Below are 12,119 nucleotides of genomic sequence, written 5' to 3' on the forward strand. Positions count from 1 at the left end.
TCGAGTGCCTTCTCTTGTATGCTTACATTAGATGCAGTTGTTCCGGAAGTAGAGCCAGAGTCTCACTGAAGATGAAAGGAAGGATGAGTAATCCAGAAGATATGCTGAGCTGCTCTCTAAAGATCTCAGTTCTCACATTTGTCTATGAATAGAAATAACTCTCTCCATATATCTTCAGAATCGCTCAGATACATTAAGCTTAGTGCCTAGAGTGACACCCAAAGTTCCTATAGGTGTTCAAACATCTGAGGGTACATGGAAGGACATACAGGACCAGATCTGGGTCACAAAGAATCTAGCTTACAAGTTTTGGAGAATGTGGTAAGGTCTCCAAACCTCAAGTTTAATGCAAGTTTCTGGGCTGCTGTGTTTGAGGCTTTCCTTGAGCTAGGTTTCCCCAAGACTTCCAATAAAACATTTTGTACAAAATCCAGAACTGATTGTTAAAGATCCAGGAATATCTAAGGTGACACTGGAATCTACCTGGGAAGTAAATCCCCTCGAAAGTTAATTTTTCTTTTCTGTATCATTTCACTATTTTACCTGGATATCTATTCCTAAACAATATATTGTTTATTTTTGAAAAATAATAGCAAGCCTAAACCTGTTAGAAAATGACAACTGTGACATATTGGATGAAAATTCCTGTGAGAAGATCAGCTGAACCATCTTGAAGCCATAGTCTGGCTCCCATGGCCCACCTCCAGCTCTTGGGAGTGGGAAGGGGGGTGCTGCTGGGGAGTGAGTATATGTCCTTTGCTGATCCAAACAGTGGAAAGTGGCAGGGAGAGCGGGAACATCATCAGCATATAGTTAAACCAAACTACATGCAGTTAAAAATCTCACCCAGGCATACTGGCCTGAAGTTAAAAGAATAGTACACTGGCAGCTGGTGACAATTGCCTTTGGCATATCTCTGTGCAAAGTTACACTGTTCCAGTGGAGGGGTTGTTCTATACCTGGAGAATTGATATTACTCTGGGACACTCGCTTACTTCTTCCTAGAAGTTCCCCTAACCTCTCTCCTGTGTCATATGCCCTGTTTCCTGAATCCTGTTTCTTCCTCTTGGAGAAAGAAGAATTCTTTCATTTTGATGAAGTGCATTCTCCAGGAACTTCCTGCAAAGGGAACTTTTTTGAGAACTTCCTCATCAAAAAAATGTCATGTATCATGAAAATAATTTCCTGCAGAATTTAAAGGGCATTGCACCATGGTTTTCATCCAATTTTGCTGTTCCATTTTTAAAGACAATATGATTCCCTGTACCTTTTATGTGACATGTTCTTTTTCTTTGGAAGCTTATAGACTATCCTTCAGTGGGGGATTTTACAACTTTGCTATGTGGATATTTGTGTTATTCAATTTCGTGAAATTTTTTATTTTTTTTTTTTTTTTTTTTTTTTAAATTGTAATGATTTCTATCTTTCATTTTCTCTGTTCTTTCTAGACATTTCTGTTATTTGGGGTTGGACTTCTTAGACTGACCTGTCCTTTTTTTTTCTTAGTTTTTACTCCATTGAAGAAAATCTCTTATTCTTTTTGCTCTAGTTCTTGAGTGATATCTCAAATTCATTTTCAAAATATATTTTTTTATTTTTTAAAGATTTTATTTATTTTTAGAGAGAGTGATAAGGAAAGGAGAAAGAGAGGTAGAGAATCATTGATTGGTTGCCTCTAACATGCCCCCAACCCATCACATCGCCTGAAACCCAGGCATGTGCTCTGACTGGGTATTGAACTGGCAACTTTTTGGTTTGTGGTCGACACCCAACCCACTGAGCCATATCAGTCAAGGCCATTTTCAAAATCTTGTATGAGTTTTTGGTTTAAGCTATCTTATGGTTAATTCTCAAGAGATTTTTGTTGTTGTTGTTGTTCTATGAATGTCCCTACCCGCCCTTTTTTGGGGGGGTCATTTGTAGATGATATAAAATTACAAGTAAACCAATGATTTTTATTGTTTCTGTAAAAATGAGACAGGAGGAAGGTCCCATGATGCCAGTAATGCTGCCGCCCAGAGAGGCATTGCAAACTTCACCGTGCAGGATTCCGACCATGTCTCCTGTCCACACAACCAAGAATAGTCTAGTTGTCAAACACCACCACACCGAGGACCACGTCACACAAGCAGTGGCAGGTTCTGACTTTTGGATCCTGTTTATTGAAAGAGCCGACCTTGCCAACAAAGCAAGTGCCAAAGATCACAGAGCATGAGAAATAGCCACCCACAACTGGGCTGACCTGGTGGTCAATGGCATCATGGGGGTCCTGTAAGAAGAAGGCAGGAGGGCTGGAGTCGGAAGACGGACAGAAACAGGGGTTGGGGAGGAGAGAGGACGGCCACAGGCTGAAGCTTGCAGGCACCTCTAGACACTGGAAGAGGCAGGATTCTCCCCAGCACCACCAGAGGAAACATGGTCGTGGGGGCGCATTTCAGTTACACAAACTCCAGATTACAGTGGAATCGTTTGTGTTGTTGAAGCCACTGAGTTTATGGTAAGTGGTTAGAGCAGCATGGGAAACGCCGGACGCTCCATGGAGGGGAAGCACCTGGTGCGCTCTTGAAGGACGGCAGTGGCCAGAAGAGCGGCAGGAGCACACAGGGCTGAGGGACAGAGGGCGACTCAGCCCTGCACCCCGAGCTCCCTGACACTATTTTTCTGGGTGAGGCCGCGGGCAGGGGCCGAAGTGAGCTGGACTGAGGAGGCACCAGGCCTGACCATAGCTGTCAGACCTCTCAGCTTCCCTCCTGACTCAGGGCACTTGGAAAACATCCTGGAAGTCTGGTGCCTTTTACTAACACTGACGGCTTATTGTGGCAACTGTATGAGAAACAAAAATGCACCCTTTACATAACAGGGGATGGATGGCCATGAATATCTGGTGGCAGCTTTGGCAGGAGCAGGCAGGACGTCTGGCTCCCAAGTGTCACATTTTCAGCAACCCAGACCTAGAAAATCCAAGGCGGTGTCAGGAAGCTGTCCACTGCCCCCGCCCAGGGCTATTTTCAGACTGCTCCTCCTGACTCTCCTGACTCCGAAACCCTGTGTATCCGCGTTTCCCCTGTTTGAAATTCACTGACTGAACTTCAGAATGAGAATTCTGTAGAAAAGTCTGTAGAAAGTTCAACAACCAAGAATTTAATACAAAATATTTTTTCATTTTGAAATAATTTGACTTCCAAAAAGTTACAAAAATAGGAGAGAGTTCAGCTTCTCTGCATAGCATCTTACAGAGTCACAGAACAAGAATGGAGTTGCCTAGGTAACCAACCTGCAGGTCTTCAGGTCTGGCCCAGGGCCCTCAGAGAGCCTCCCGTCTGGACAGCTGCTCCATTTGTCAGTGAGGACCTGACACTTCTGAGGATGCTGGTCTTCATTCATTTCATAGAAGGTCCTCACCAGACTGAGGTTACGCACTTTGGGCAAGAAAACCACTGAACTGCTGCCCTGCCCTCTCAAGGTGTCAGGTGGGGGTGTTAGCCAGGTAAGCCTCACTCTGTGGTGACCACTTGGTTACAGTGACCACACTGTGGTCCCTATTGTTCCCTTTGTAATCACTAAGTGCTCAAAGGCAGGTCCTCTAGACTAAGGCACCATCCGGTCCACATCGCAAGCACCTGGCCATCCACTTCACATCCCTAGACATTTCTGTAGGCAACCATTTCTACTGCAGCATTTGCACACGGTGACCTGTCCTTGTCAGTACCTTCATACCAGTCAGAATCACCAGCGGCTGTCCTCTCCCTCACTGACATGCTCGCTCAGCTATTTCTATCAGTATGGACTCCTGGGTTGTAATTTACTCTGAGGGTTACAATACACTACAGTCTTTACGTTGTTGCTCACCTTGTTCCTGATTCAGCTGTTGGGAGCGCTGTTCTTTATGTGGACTCTTGTGTTCCTTGGACAAGCCCCCATAATTTTTTCAGCAACTCCTTACTTTCTAATATGAGATAGTCCAGGCTTGTCTTGCACTTTCCTGGCCCTGGAGCCAGCCTTGTTTCAAGGAGTCCTGCCGACGGTGTTGGAATCCAGGATCTGGGTGCTGGGTGTGAGCCTTGCTGCTGGGTCTCGCTGCTTCCAGGCCCCTCTGTGCACAGAGCTGAAATGGCTGCTTGTAGGCACACATGACATGCAACACATGCATACACACATGCACACATGTGCACACATATGTATGCATATGCACACACATCTATTTCTAGCAAATATAATGTGTCAGCAAATAAGGAGTCCAATATACCCAGCTCTTACACACAGCATAACTAATCTTTTCAATCTGAGAATATAGTTCCAGAACTACTCTTTGAGTGAAAAACAGACTGACTCACTAGAGTACAAAATCCTGTCTTTGTGGCTCTAGCTCTCATCACAATACTATTTCCACAGTTTCTGTCTCTCGCCCCATGCTGCAGTCACAGCTGCATGGGGTTGATGTTCCCTTTGGGATCTGACATATCCTGGCTCATTTTTCTAACGTGTGAAACATGAATACAGTTCAGTCAGAACTAAACTGCATGCTGGTGACCATTCTCATTAATTTCTGGTTTGTCCTTCCTGAATTTCTTTTTTATACAAATACACAGATATATCTACAGTTTTTAAATGTACTCTTTCTAATGTACTTGAGATACTCACTTTTGTTTAAAAAAAGGGAAAGAAACCATTTTGCGAGGGAATGGTTTTCTAAATTCACAAACATGCAGCACGCCAGTATTCACACATTCAGTGCTACAAGATGAAGCCACCACATCACAGGAGCCCCGAGGGGAGGAGACCCCTCACTGGTGAGACCTTCTCAGTCCACACAGGCTTCTCCAGGGACTCTGTCACACACATGCATTTAAAGAAAGAATTCAACACTCTTGAGGAAAATGAGAATCTAAAAGGAAGAATAATTTCCCAAAAGAATCTGGGAGGCTCAGCTGTGAGCCAAACCCATTCAGGTGCTCCAAGGGCACCCTCGATGCCCCTTTCCCAGTCACACCACCTCGGAAGTGACTGCCAGGGTGACAGGTGAGTGCCACCACTCCATCCCAGATGACCAGCCCAGAGGTCTTCCCATGGAAACGTAGCATTTGTCTGCTTTTTCATCTATCAAATCTCTAAACCCCACTTTTTCCGGTGGTTCTTGTGCCATCATTTGCCCCTCCTTTCTGCATTCTAAATATTCTTTTGATTTGTATCTGCACAGCGTTTCCAAAATTATTTTCATGGAGCTGCTTCATGAACTTCTCCTTGAACTGACTGCATTCACCGAAGAGGTCCAGCAGGCAGCTGCCCTTGTCCGGGGTGCGGGGGTGGGCATGGCTGGAAGCTCTTGGCTCCGATATTCATGGCTGTCGACATGATAGTGGTACAGGAACCCTGACTGTCTCCCTTTAAAAAGATTCTTATCTTTTTTTTATGAAAACAGTATCTTTAATCTTTCAGTGGAGTTAATGATTTTAAAAAAGTTTTCTTTTCTTACATTTATTTCCTCCAAATTGGTCTCTAGTTAAATTTATTTTGCTCTCTAACTTTCATGCGAGAAAGCTTTTATCAGATGTCTGGGAATCCTTGCCTATCTGCTCATGATAATGAATGGATGAAAGAGCGGGTTGGAAACTCTGTGTGTGTGTGTGTGTGTGTGTGTGTGTGTGTGTGTGTGTGTGTGTGTGTAGAGCTTATTGAATCTGAACTTCACTGTTGATGAACTGGGTAAACCATTTATTGAGGAATTCTGATTGTGAATATATTAATTTCTTATTGCTACTGTGACAAATAATCACAAACTTAGTGAAGAAAACAACACACATTTATTATCTTACACTTCTGGAAAGCAGAAGTTCAAAATCAGTTGTACTGGACTACAATCAAGATTTTGGGAGGCCTGAGTTGATTCTGAAGGTACTAGGCAAGAATCTATTTCCTTGACTCTTCCAGCTCTACTGCCTGTCTGCACTCCCTCCAACCTCAAAGACAGCAGTCTAGCAGCTTCTCTCCTCTCTGATTCCTGCTTCCGTTCTTATGTCTTCTCTTTCAATCTGATACCTTTGCTTTCCTTTATTTTTTTAATCCTCACCCGAGGATATGTTTATGATATTAGAGAGAGAGGAAGAGCAAGAAAGAGAGAAAAACATCGATGTAAGAAAGAAGCATAGAGCAGTTGCCTCTCGTACATGCCCTGACCAAGAACTGAACCCACAACCTTTTGGTATATGGGATGACACTTCAAGCAACTGAGTAACCCCGGCCAGGGCACCTCTCTTATAATAATCCCTTGTGATTAATTAATTAGATTCACTTGCATAAACCAGGATACTGTTCTTATTTTAAGAACCTTAATTATTTTAAAATTTATTTTTTAATTGTTCAAGTACAGTTGTCTCCATTTTCCCCCCACCACTTTCCTCTGCCCCACCTACCCCCACCTTCCACCTTCAATCAATCCCCACTTTGGCTTTGTCCATGGCACCTTTACACATGTTCCTTGACTTGACCCTTCCCCTTCTTTTCCCTGTTATCTCTTCTCTCCTCCCCTCTGGTTACTGTCAGTTTGTTTTTTCTTTCAATGTTGCTGGTTATATTTTTCTTGTTTGTATGTTTTGTTGATTAGGTTCCACTTATAGGAGCTATCATATGGTATTTGTCTTTCACCACCTGGCTTGTTTTGCTTAGCATAATGCTCTCAGTTCCATCCAGCTGTCACGAAGGGTAGTAGCTCTTTCTTTCTGCTGCATAGTATTCCATTGTGTAAATGTACCATAGTTTTTTGATCCACTCATTTACTGTTGGGCATTTAGGGTGCTTCCAATAGTTGGCTATTGTAGATTGTGTTGCTATGAATATTGAGGTGCATAGGTTCTTTTGAATTGGTGTTTAGGGATTCTTAGGGTATAACCCCAGCAGTGGAATTGCTGCATCAAAAGGCAGTTCCATTTTTAGTTTTTTAAGGAAATTCCAAATTGTTTTCTGCAGTGGCTGCATGAGTCTGCATTTCCACCAACAGTGTTCTAGGGTTCCCTTTTCTCCACAACCTCACCAGCACTTGTTGTTTGTTGACTTGTTTATGATGGCCATTATGACTGGTGTGAAGTGGTATCTCATTGTGGTTTTAATTTGCATCTCTCTGATGGCTAGTGATGCCAAGCATCCTTTCATATGTCTCTGGGCCCTGTGTATGTCTTCCTTGGAGAAATGTCTGTTCAGGTCCTTTGCCCATATTTTAAATTGGGTTTTCTGTCTTCCTGGAGTTGTGTGAGTTATTTATATATTTTGTAGATCAAACCTTTGTCTGAGGTATCATTGGTATTTTCCATATGGTTGGTTCCCTCTTCATTTAGGTGACGTTTTCTTTAGCCATGTAAAAGTTTCTTATTTTGATGAGGTCCCACTTGTTTATTCTTTCCTTTCTATTGCTTGCTCTAGGGGACATATCAGTGAAACTATTGTTGCTGCCCTGTAACAATCAGTGGAATATCTGAGGGTTTCCTGCCTATGTTCTCCTGTAGGACTTTAATGGTGTTGAGATTTATATTTAAGTCTTTTATCCACCTTGAGTTTATTTTCGTGTATGGTATAAGTTGGTGGTCTAGTTTCATTTTTTTTTGCATGTAGCTGTCCAGCTCTCCCAACACCATTTGTTGAAGAGGCTGTTTTTACTCCATTTTATGCTTCTGTCCCCTTTGTTGAATATTAATTGATCCTAGAGACATGGGTTTATTTCTGGATTCTCTGTTCTGTTCCATTGATCTATGCATCTGTTCTTATGCCAGCACGAGACTGTTTTGATTACAGTGGTCTTGTAATATAGTTTGATGTCAGGTATTGTGATTCTTCCTATTTTGTTCTTCTTTCTCAAATTGCTGCAGCTATAGTTCATTTATAGTTCCATATACAGTTTTGAAATGTTTGTTTTATATCTGTGAAATACATCAATTGGTATTTTAATAGGGATTGCATTAAATCTATAAATTCTTTTGGGTAGTATGGACATTTTAATGATGTTTATTCGTCCAAACCATGAATGCAGTATATGCTTCCATTTATTTGTGTCTTCCTTAATTTCTTTCATCAGTATTGTACAGTTATCTGAGGATAGGCCTTTTATTTCCTTGGTTAGGTTTATTCCTAGGTACTTTATTTTTCTTGTTGCTATAGCAAGTGGGATTTTTTTTTCTTGATTTCTGATTCTGATATTTCATTGTTCGTGTACAGAAATGCCTTCAATTTCTGAATATTGACTTTTGCCAAATTCACTTATTAGGTCGAGTAGTTTTTTGATGGAGTCTATAGGGTTTTCTATGTACACCACCATGTCATCTGCAAACAATAACAGTTTTATTTCCTCCTTTCCAATTTGGATACCTTTTATTTCTTTTTCTTGTCTGATCTCTGTGGCTAGGATTTCTAATACTATGTTGAACAAAAGTGGTGAAAGTGGACATCCTTGTCTTGTTCCCAATCTTTGTGCGAAAGAACCTTAATTTAATCACACCTGAAAAGTTCATTTTAAGGTAACATAGTCACAGGCTCTAGGGATTCAAACATGGACATCTGGGAGGCCTACTATTTAGGCTACAATGAGAAACATCCAAGTTTTTTCCTCTTGTACTGGCCAGCCCTCCCTAAATAGAGATTCCAGCTTGGAAGGTAAAATTCTGGCTGCCAGCATTCTGGAATCTGGGTAGGCTAAGAGGGTTTGGGGGCAGGTGTGCCTTAGCATTCATCATTCAGGATATACCAGTCTCTGAACTTCTTTGGTTTTGGTGCAGTGTCTATATTTTTGGTTAATCTAGTTCCCTCTAATTCAGAGACCCTCTATTTTACACTTTTCAGAGAATAAGCTTTCAGATGTCTGCTTCTTCCCAGGGTCATGGCGAGAAGAAGGGATTTAAGGCCTCACCCAATTCATCTTGTCTTAGTGGTCTTTCTTTACTTCTAGTTCCAGAGATATCTAATGCTATCCATTTGGGAATCTTTTGAGGATTCTGGGGTGTAAATCATGTTGGCTCTCAGCTTCCCCCACTGATAGCCTGGGATTTTCATGTTGAGTTATTTTGGTTAGTTATGTCTCTCATGAGTAGGCTTTGTAGCTTCCAAAATTTTGTTGCTGTTGTCTCTTTCCCTAATATACCTGTATGTGTTGGTTTATGTCTTTTTAAAAAAACTTTATTGTGAATTGTGTGATTTTAGACAGAAGTGAGAATAGATATGTATATGCACATGTTTTTATACTAACCCAGAAAAAGCATTTGATTGGAATTGGTTATGTTCTTTGGGTCAGGCATGAGTTGGTTCTGATATGTGTAGGCAGGTACCACATACAGTAAAAAGATTTTAGTGGCCAGGTTGTATATCCTGCCCTTACCTGCCCAAGTTCGAAGTTAGAACATTCGAACTTGACTCCTTATTTCTTACTGATATTCCAGTTCTTCCAGGACTGGTATCAAGTCCTTAATTCTCATCTTCATCTCATAGCAGGAAGCAGAGCTAGCAGGAGTCTTTCTGAATATAAGTGGTTGTGATTTTCATAATAATAACCTTGATTTGTCCTTATGCTTATGGTTTTCCAGTAGATAGAAGTATACAGGCCAGAGGCTGGATTTTTAGGAACCTGAGTGTGATGGCTATTTATGTTCACAGTCTCCAAGCATGTGATAAAAGGAAGTGTTGGCCTGTCTTATATTTTATCTGGTCTAGCAATGCCTACCTCTTACCTTTGCCTTCTTTGTCTCCCCAGACTTCTGACTTTATGACCTTCCTCCATGGTCTTCTTTTTCTGTTGTATTTGTGGCATTTCTAGGTCTCATTCACCCCAAATCTGCTCCAACTGAACCTGGGATTCAGATTTTAGTCACCCTGCTCCTAAGAGCTTTATAAGTACTAACTCATTTAATCTTCACAGCAACTCTATTTTTTCCCCTATTTTACAGATTTAGGAATTTAGGCACAGAGAGGTTAAATAAACTTAACTGGGATAACAGCTAATAAGGCAGAGTTCAGATTTGAATCTAAGTAATTTGAGTCCAGAGTATATCTTTAAATATCACTGTGTTATAGGACTGATAAATAAATATCATCCATGTGCCACTGTTTTCCAACACACACACACACACACACACACGTGTGTATATATAAATTAGTATACTTATATACAGGCATTTAATCCTCATAAAAACCCTAGATCAAGCAAACAACCAAAAAGGGAAGACAGTGAAGGTCTAAACAACAAATTAACAACTTGACCTAATGAACACACATATAGAAGGCTATACCCAGGATTTCGATGAAACATATACTCGTACATAGAACACTTACAAATATTAGCCATAAAAAGCATTAAAAATGTTCAAAGTATCAGTATCATGTAGACCACATTCTATGATCACAATTCAATTAAGTTAGAAATCAATAAAAATATGACAAAAAGATATATTTGGGAATCTTTGAAGCACATATAAAAATTCATAAATGAAGAAAAGTAGAAAATATTTATAACTGAATAGTAAGAAAAATACATTTCAAAATTAGTTAGATGTTAGCTAAATAACAAATGCATAGTCTTAAGTGCTTATTTAAAAAAAAGGAAGACTGAAAATTAATAAGCTAAGCATTCAATTTAAGATGGCAGGAAAAGTACAATGAGATAGAAGCAAGGAAAATGAGAAAAATAATAAATAGAAGAGCATATTGCATAAAATAGAAATCATTCTCAATTAGGATTAGCTGGCAATACTCGGTGTCTCTGAAAATTAGCAAATGGAAAGGATGCCTTCTAAAAAGGGTAAGGGCTGTCACACTCACACCTCACATCTAGTTCTTTCTGAATTTAAGCTCCTGAAATGAATTTTACAGAAAAGATGAGAGGATATTTACTTTTTAAATATTTATTTTTTCTATTTATTCAAGTAATATATTTTCAAAGGAAGATGTTTAAAATATAGAACAATGTACAGAAATCTCATCATTAGGTGCTAATTATTAACTATCAACACTGAGGTATTTTTCCAGGCTTTTTTCTGTGTATGTGAAGATATGTATATCTACTTGTAATTACATGATTGTTAAAAAAAGTTGGGCTCAAACTACACATATAGATCTGTATTGAGCTCTTTTACTTAAAATTGCATCATTGGCATATTCTCTTTAAATACTAAATTTTGAGTGGCTGTGTTTTTATTTAAATTACTGGTATATATACTGTATTGCATTTGATTGTGCCCCTGTTTTTTGACAATGTTTCCAGTTCTGTGGTGGAGTTATTTAGCTGACATCGATCTGCGGCCCACTCAATAATAAGGTACCACACTGAGTCTGAACATCATTGAAACAGTCTGAATATGTCTGACAAACTGGTGAACATCATTGAAACAGTCTGAATATGTCTGACAAACTGCCAGAAGTCTACTAATAAGAGGACTGTAAGAACTAAAGAAAGAGGATACTGGACATATGAGCTTGTAGGCTTTATAGAATAATCAGATATTCAGTATGTTAGCTTCCTTCCTTGTCCTTTAATTATTTTTCTGACAGTAGTGCCTGGGTTGTTACATTCTTGGCTTCCTAGTTCAAATTCTCAAACAAGAATGAGTGCTAATCTTGTTTGGATATGTTTTACTTCTGGCTAATAAGAGGCCACTAGGGTGACAATAGGCTGCCCATGGCTTCAGTACCCATCCCTGTTCTGTCATCTAGATCCAGGGCATGGGGGTCATGTGGTGTGCAAATGGCTTGCCTTCAAGATGCTCAGTTCAGCAAAGGTTGTGGGCTAGGGAGCTTCTCTTAAAGAAGGAAGTAGGCTGAGCAAGCACCAAAAAGAGAGGCATTCTCCAGACTACTGGCTACTACTGCCCAGCTTTGGCATAGAACAGGAGTTGGCAGAGTATTGTTGACAGTGTCCATAAAGGAGAGTGATGGGGAAGAGGCAGAAGTGTTAAGGCCCAGTGGGCATATATGATGGAGATAGGTACTCAACAGAGGAGACACAACGAACGGAAAGGCCTGGTTTGAATATCAAACATTGAGTGTCTAATATGCTCACTTTATGTTAGGTCCTATGGGTGATGGGAAAATGTATGACACAGCTGCTGTTCTCAAGGGGGTCATGGTAAGTATAGGTAGAAAAATTGTCA

At 40.4% G+C, this 12,119-nt stretch overlaps 1 pseudogene; it reads right to left on the reverse strand.

Moving 5' to 3' along the window:
- The window catches only part of LOC129079814 (ceruloplasmin-like), a 30,871-nt pseudogene extending 28,813 nt beyond the window's left edge, over positions 1-2,058 (reverse strand).
- Positions 2,059-12,119: the final 10,061 nt, after the last annotated feature.

This window comes from Pteronotus mesoamericanus, unplaced genomic scaffold (genome assembly GCF_021234165.1).
Source record: "Pteronotus mesoamericanus isolate MK-2021 breed Mesoamerican mustached bat unplaced genomic scaffold, CSHL_Meso_final contig_82, whole genome shotgun sequence".
In the NCBI taxonomy this organism is placed as follows: Eukaryota; Metazoa; Chordata; class Mammalia; order Chiroptera; family Mormoopidae; genus Pteronotus; species Pteronotus mesoamericanus.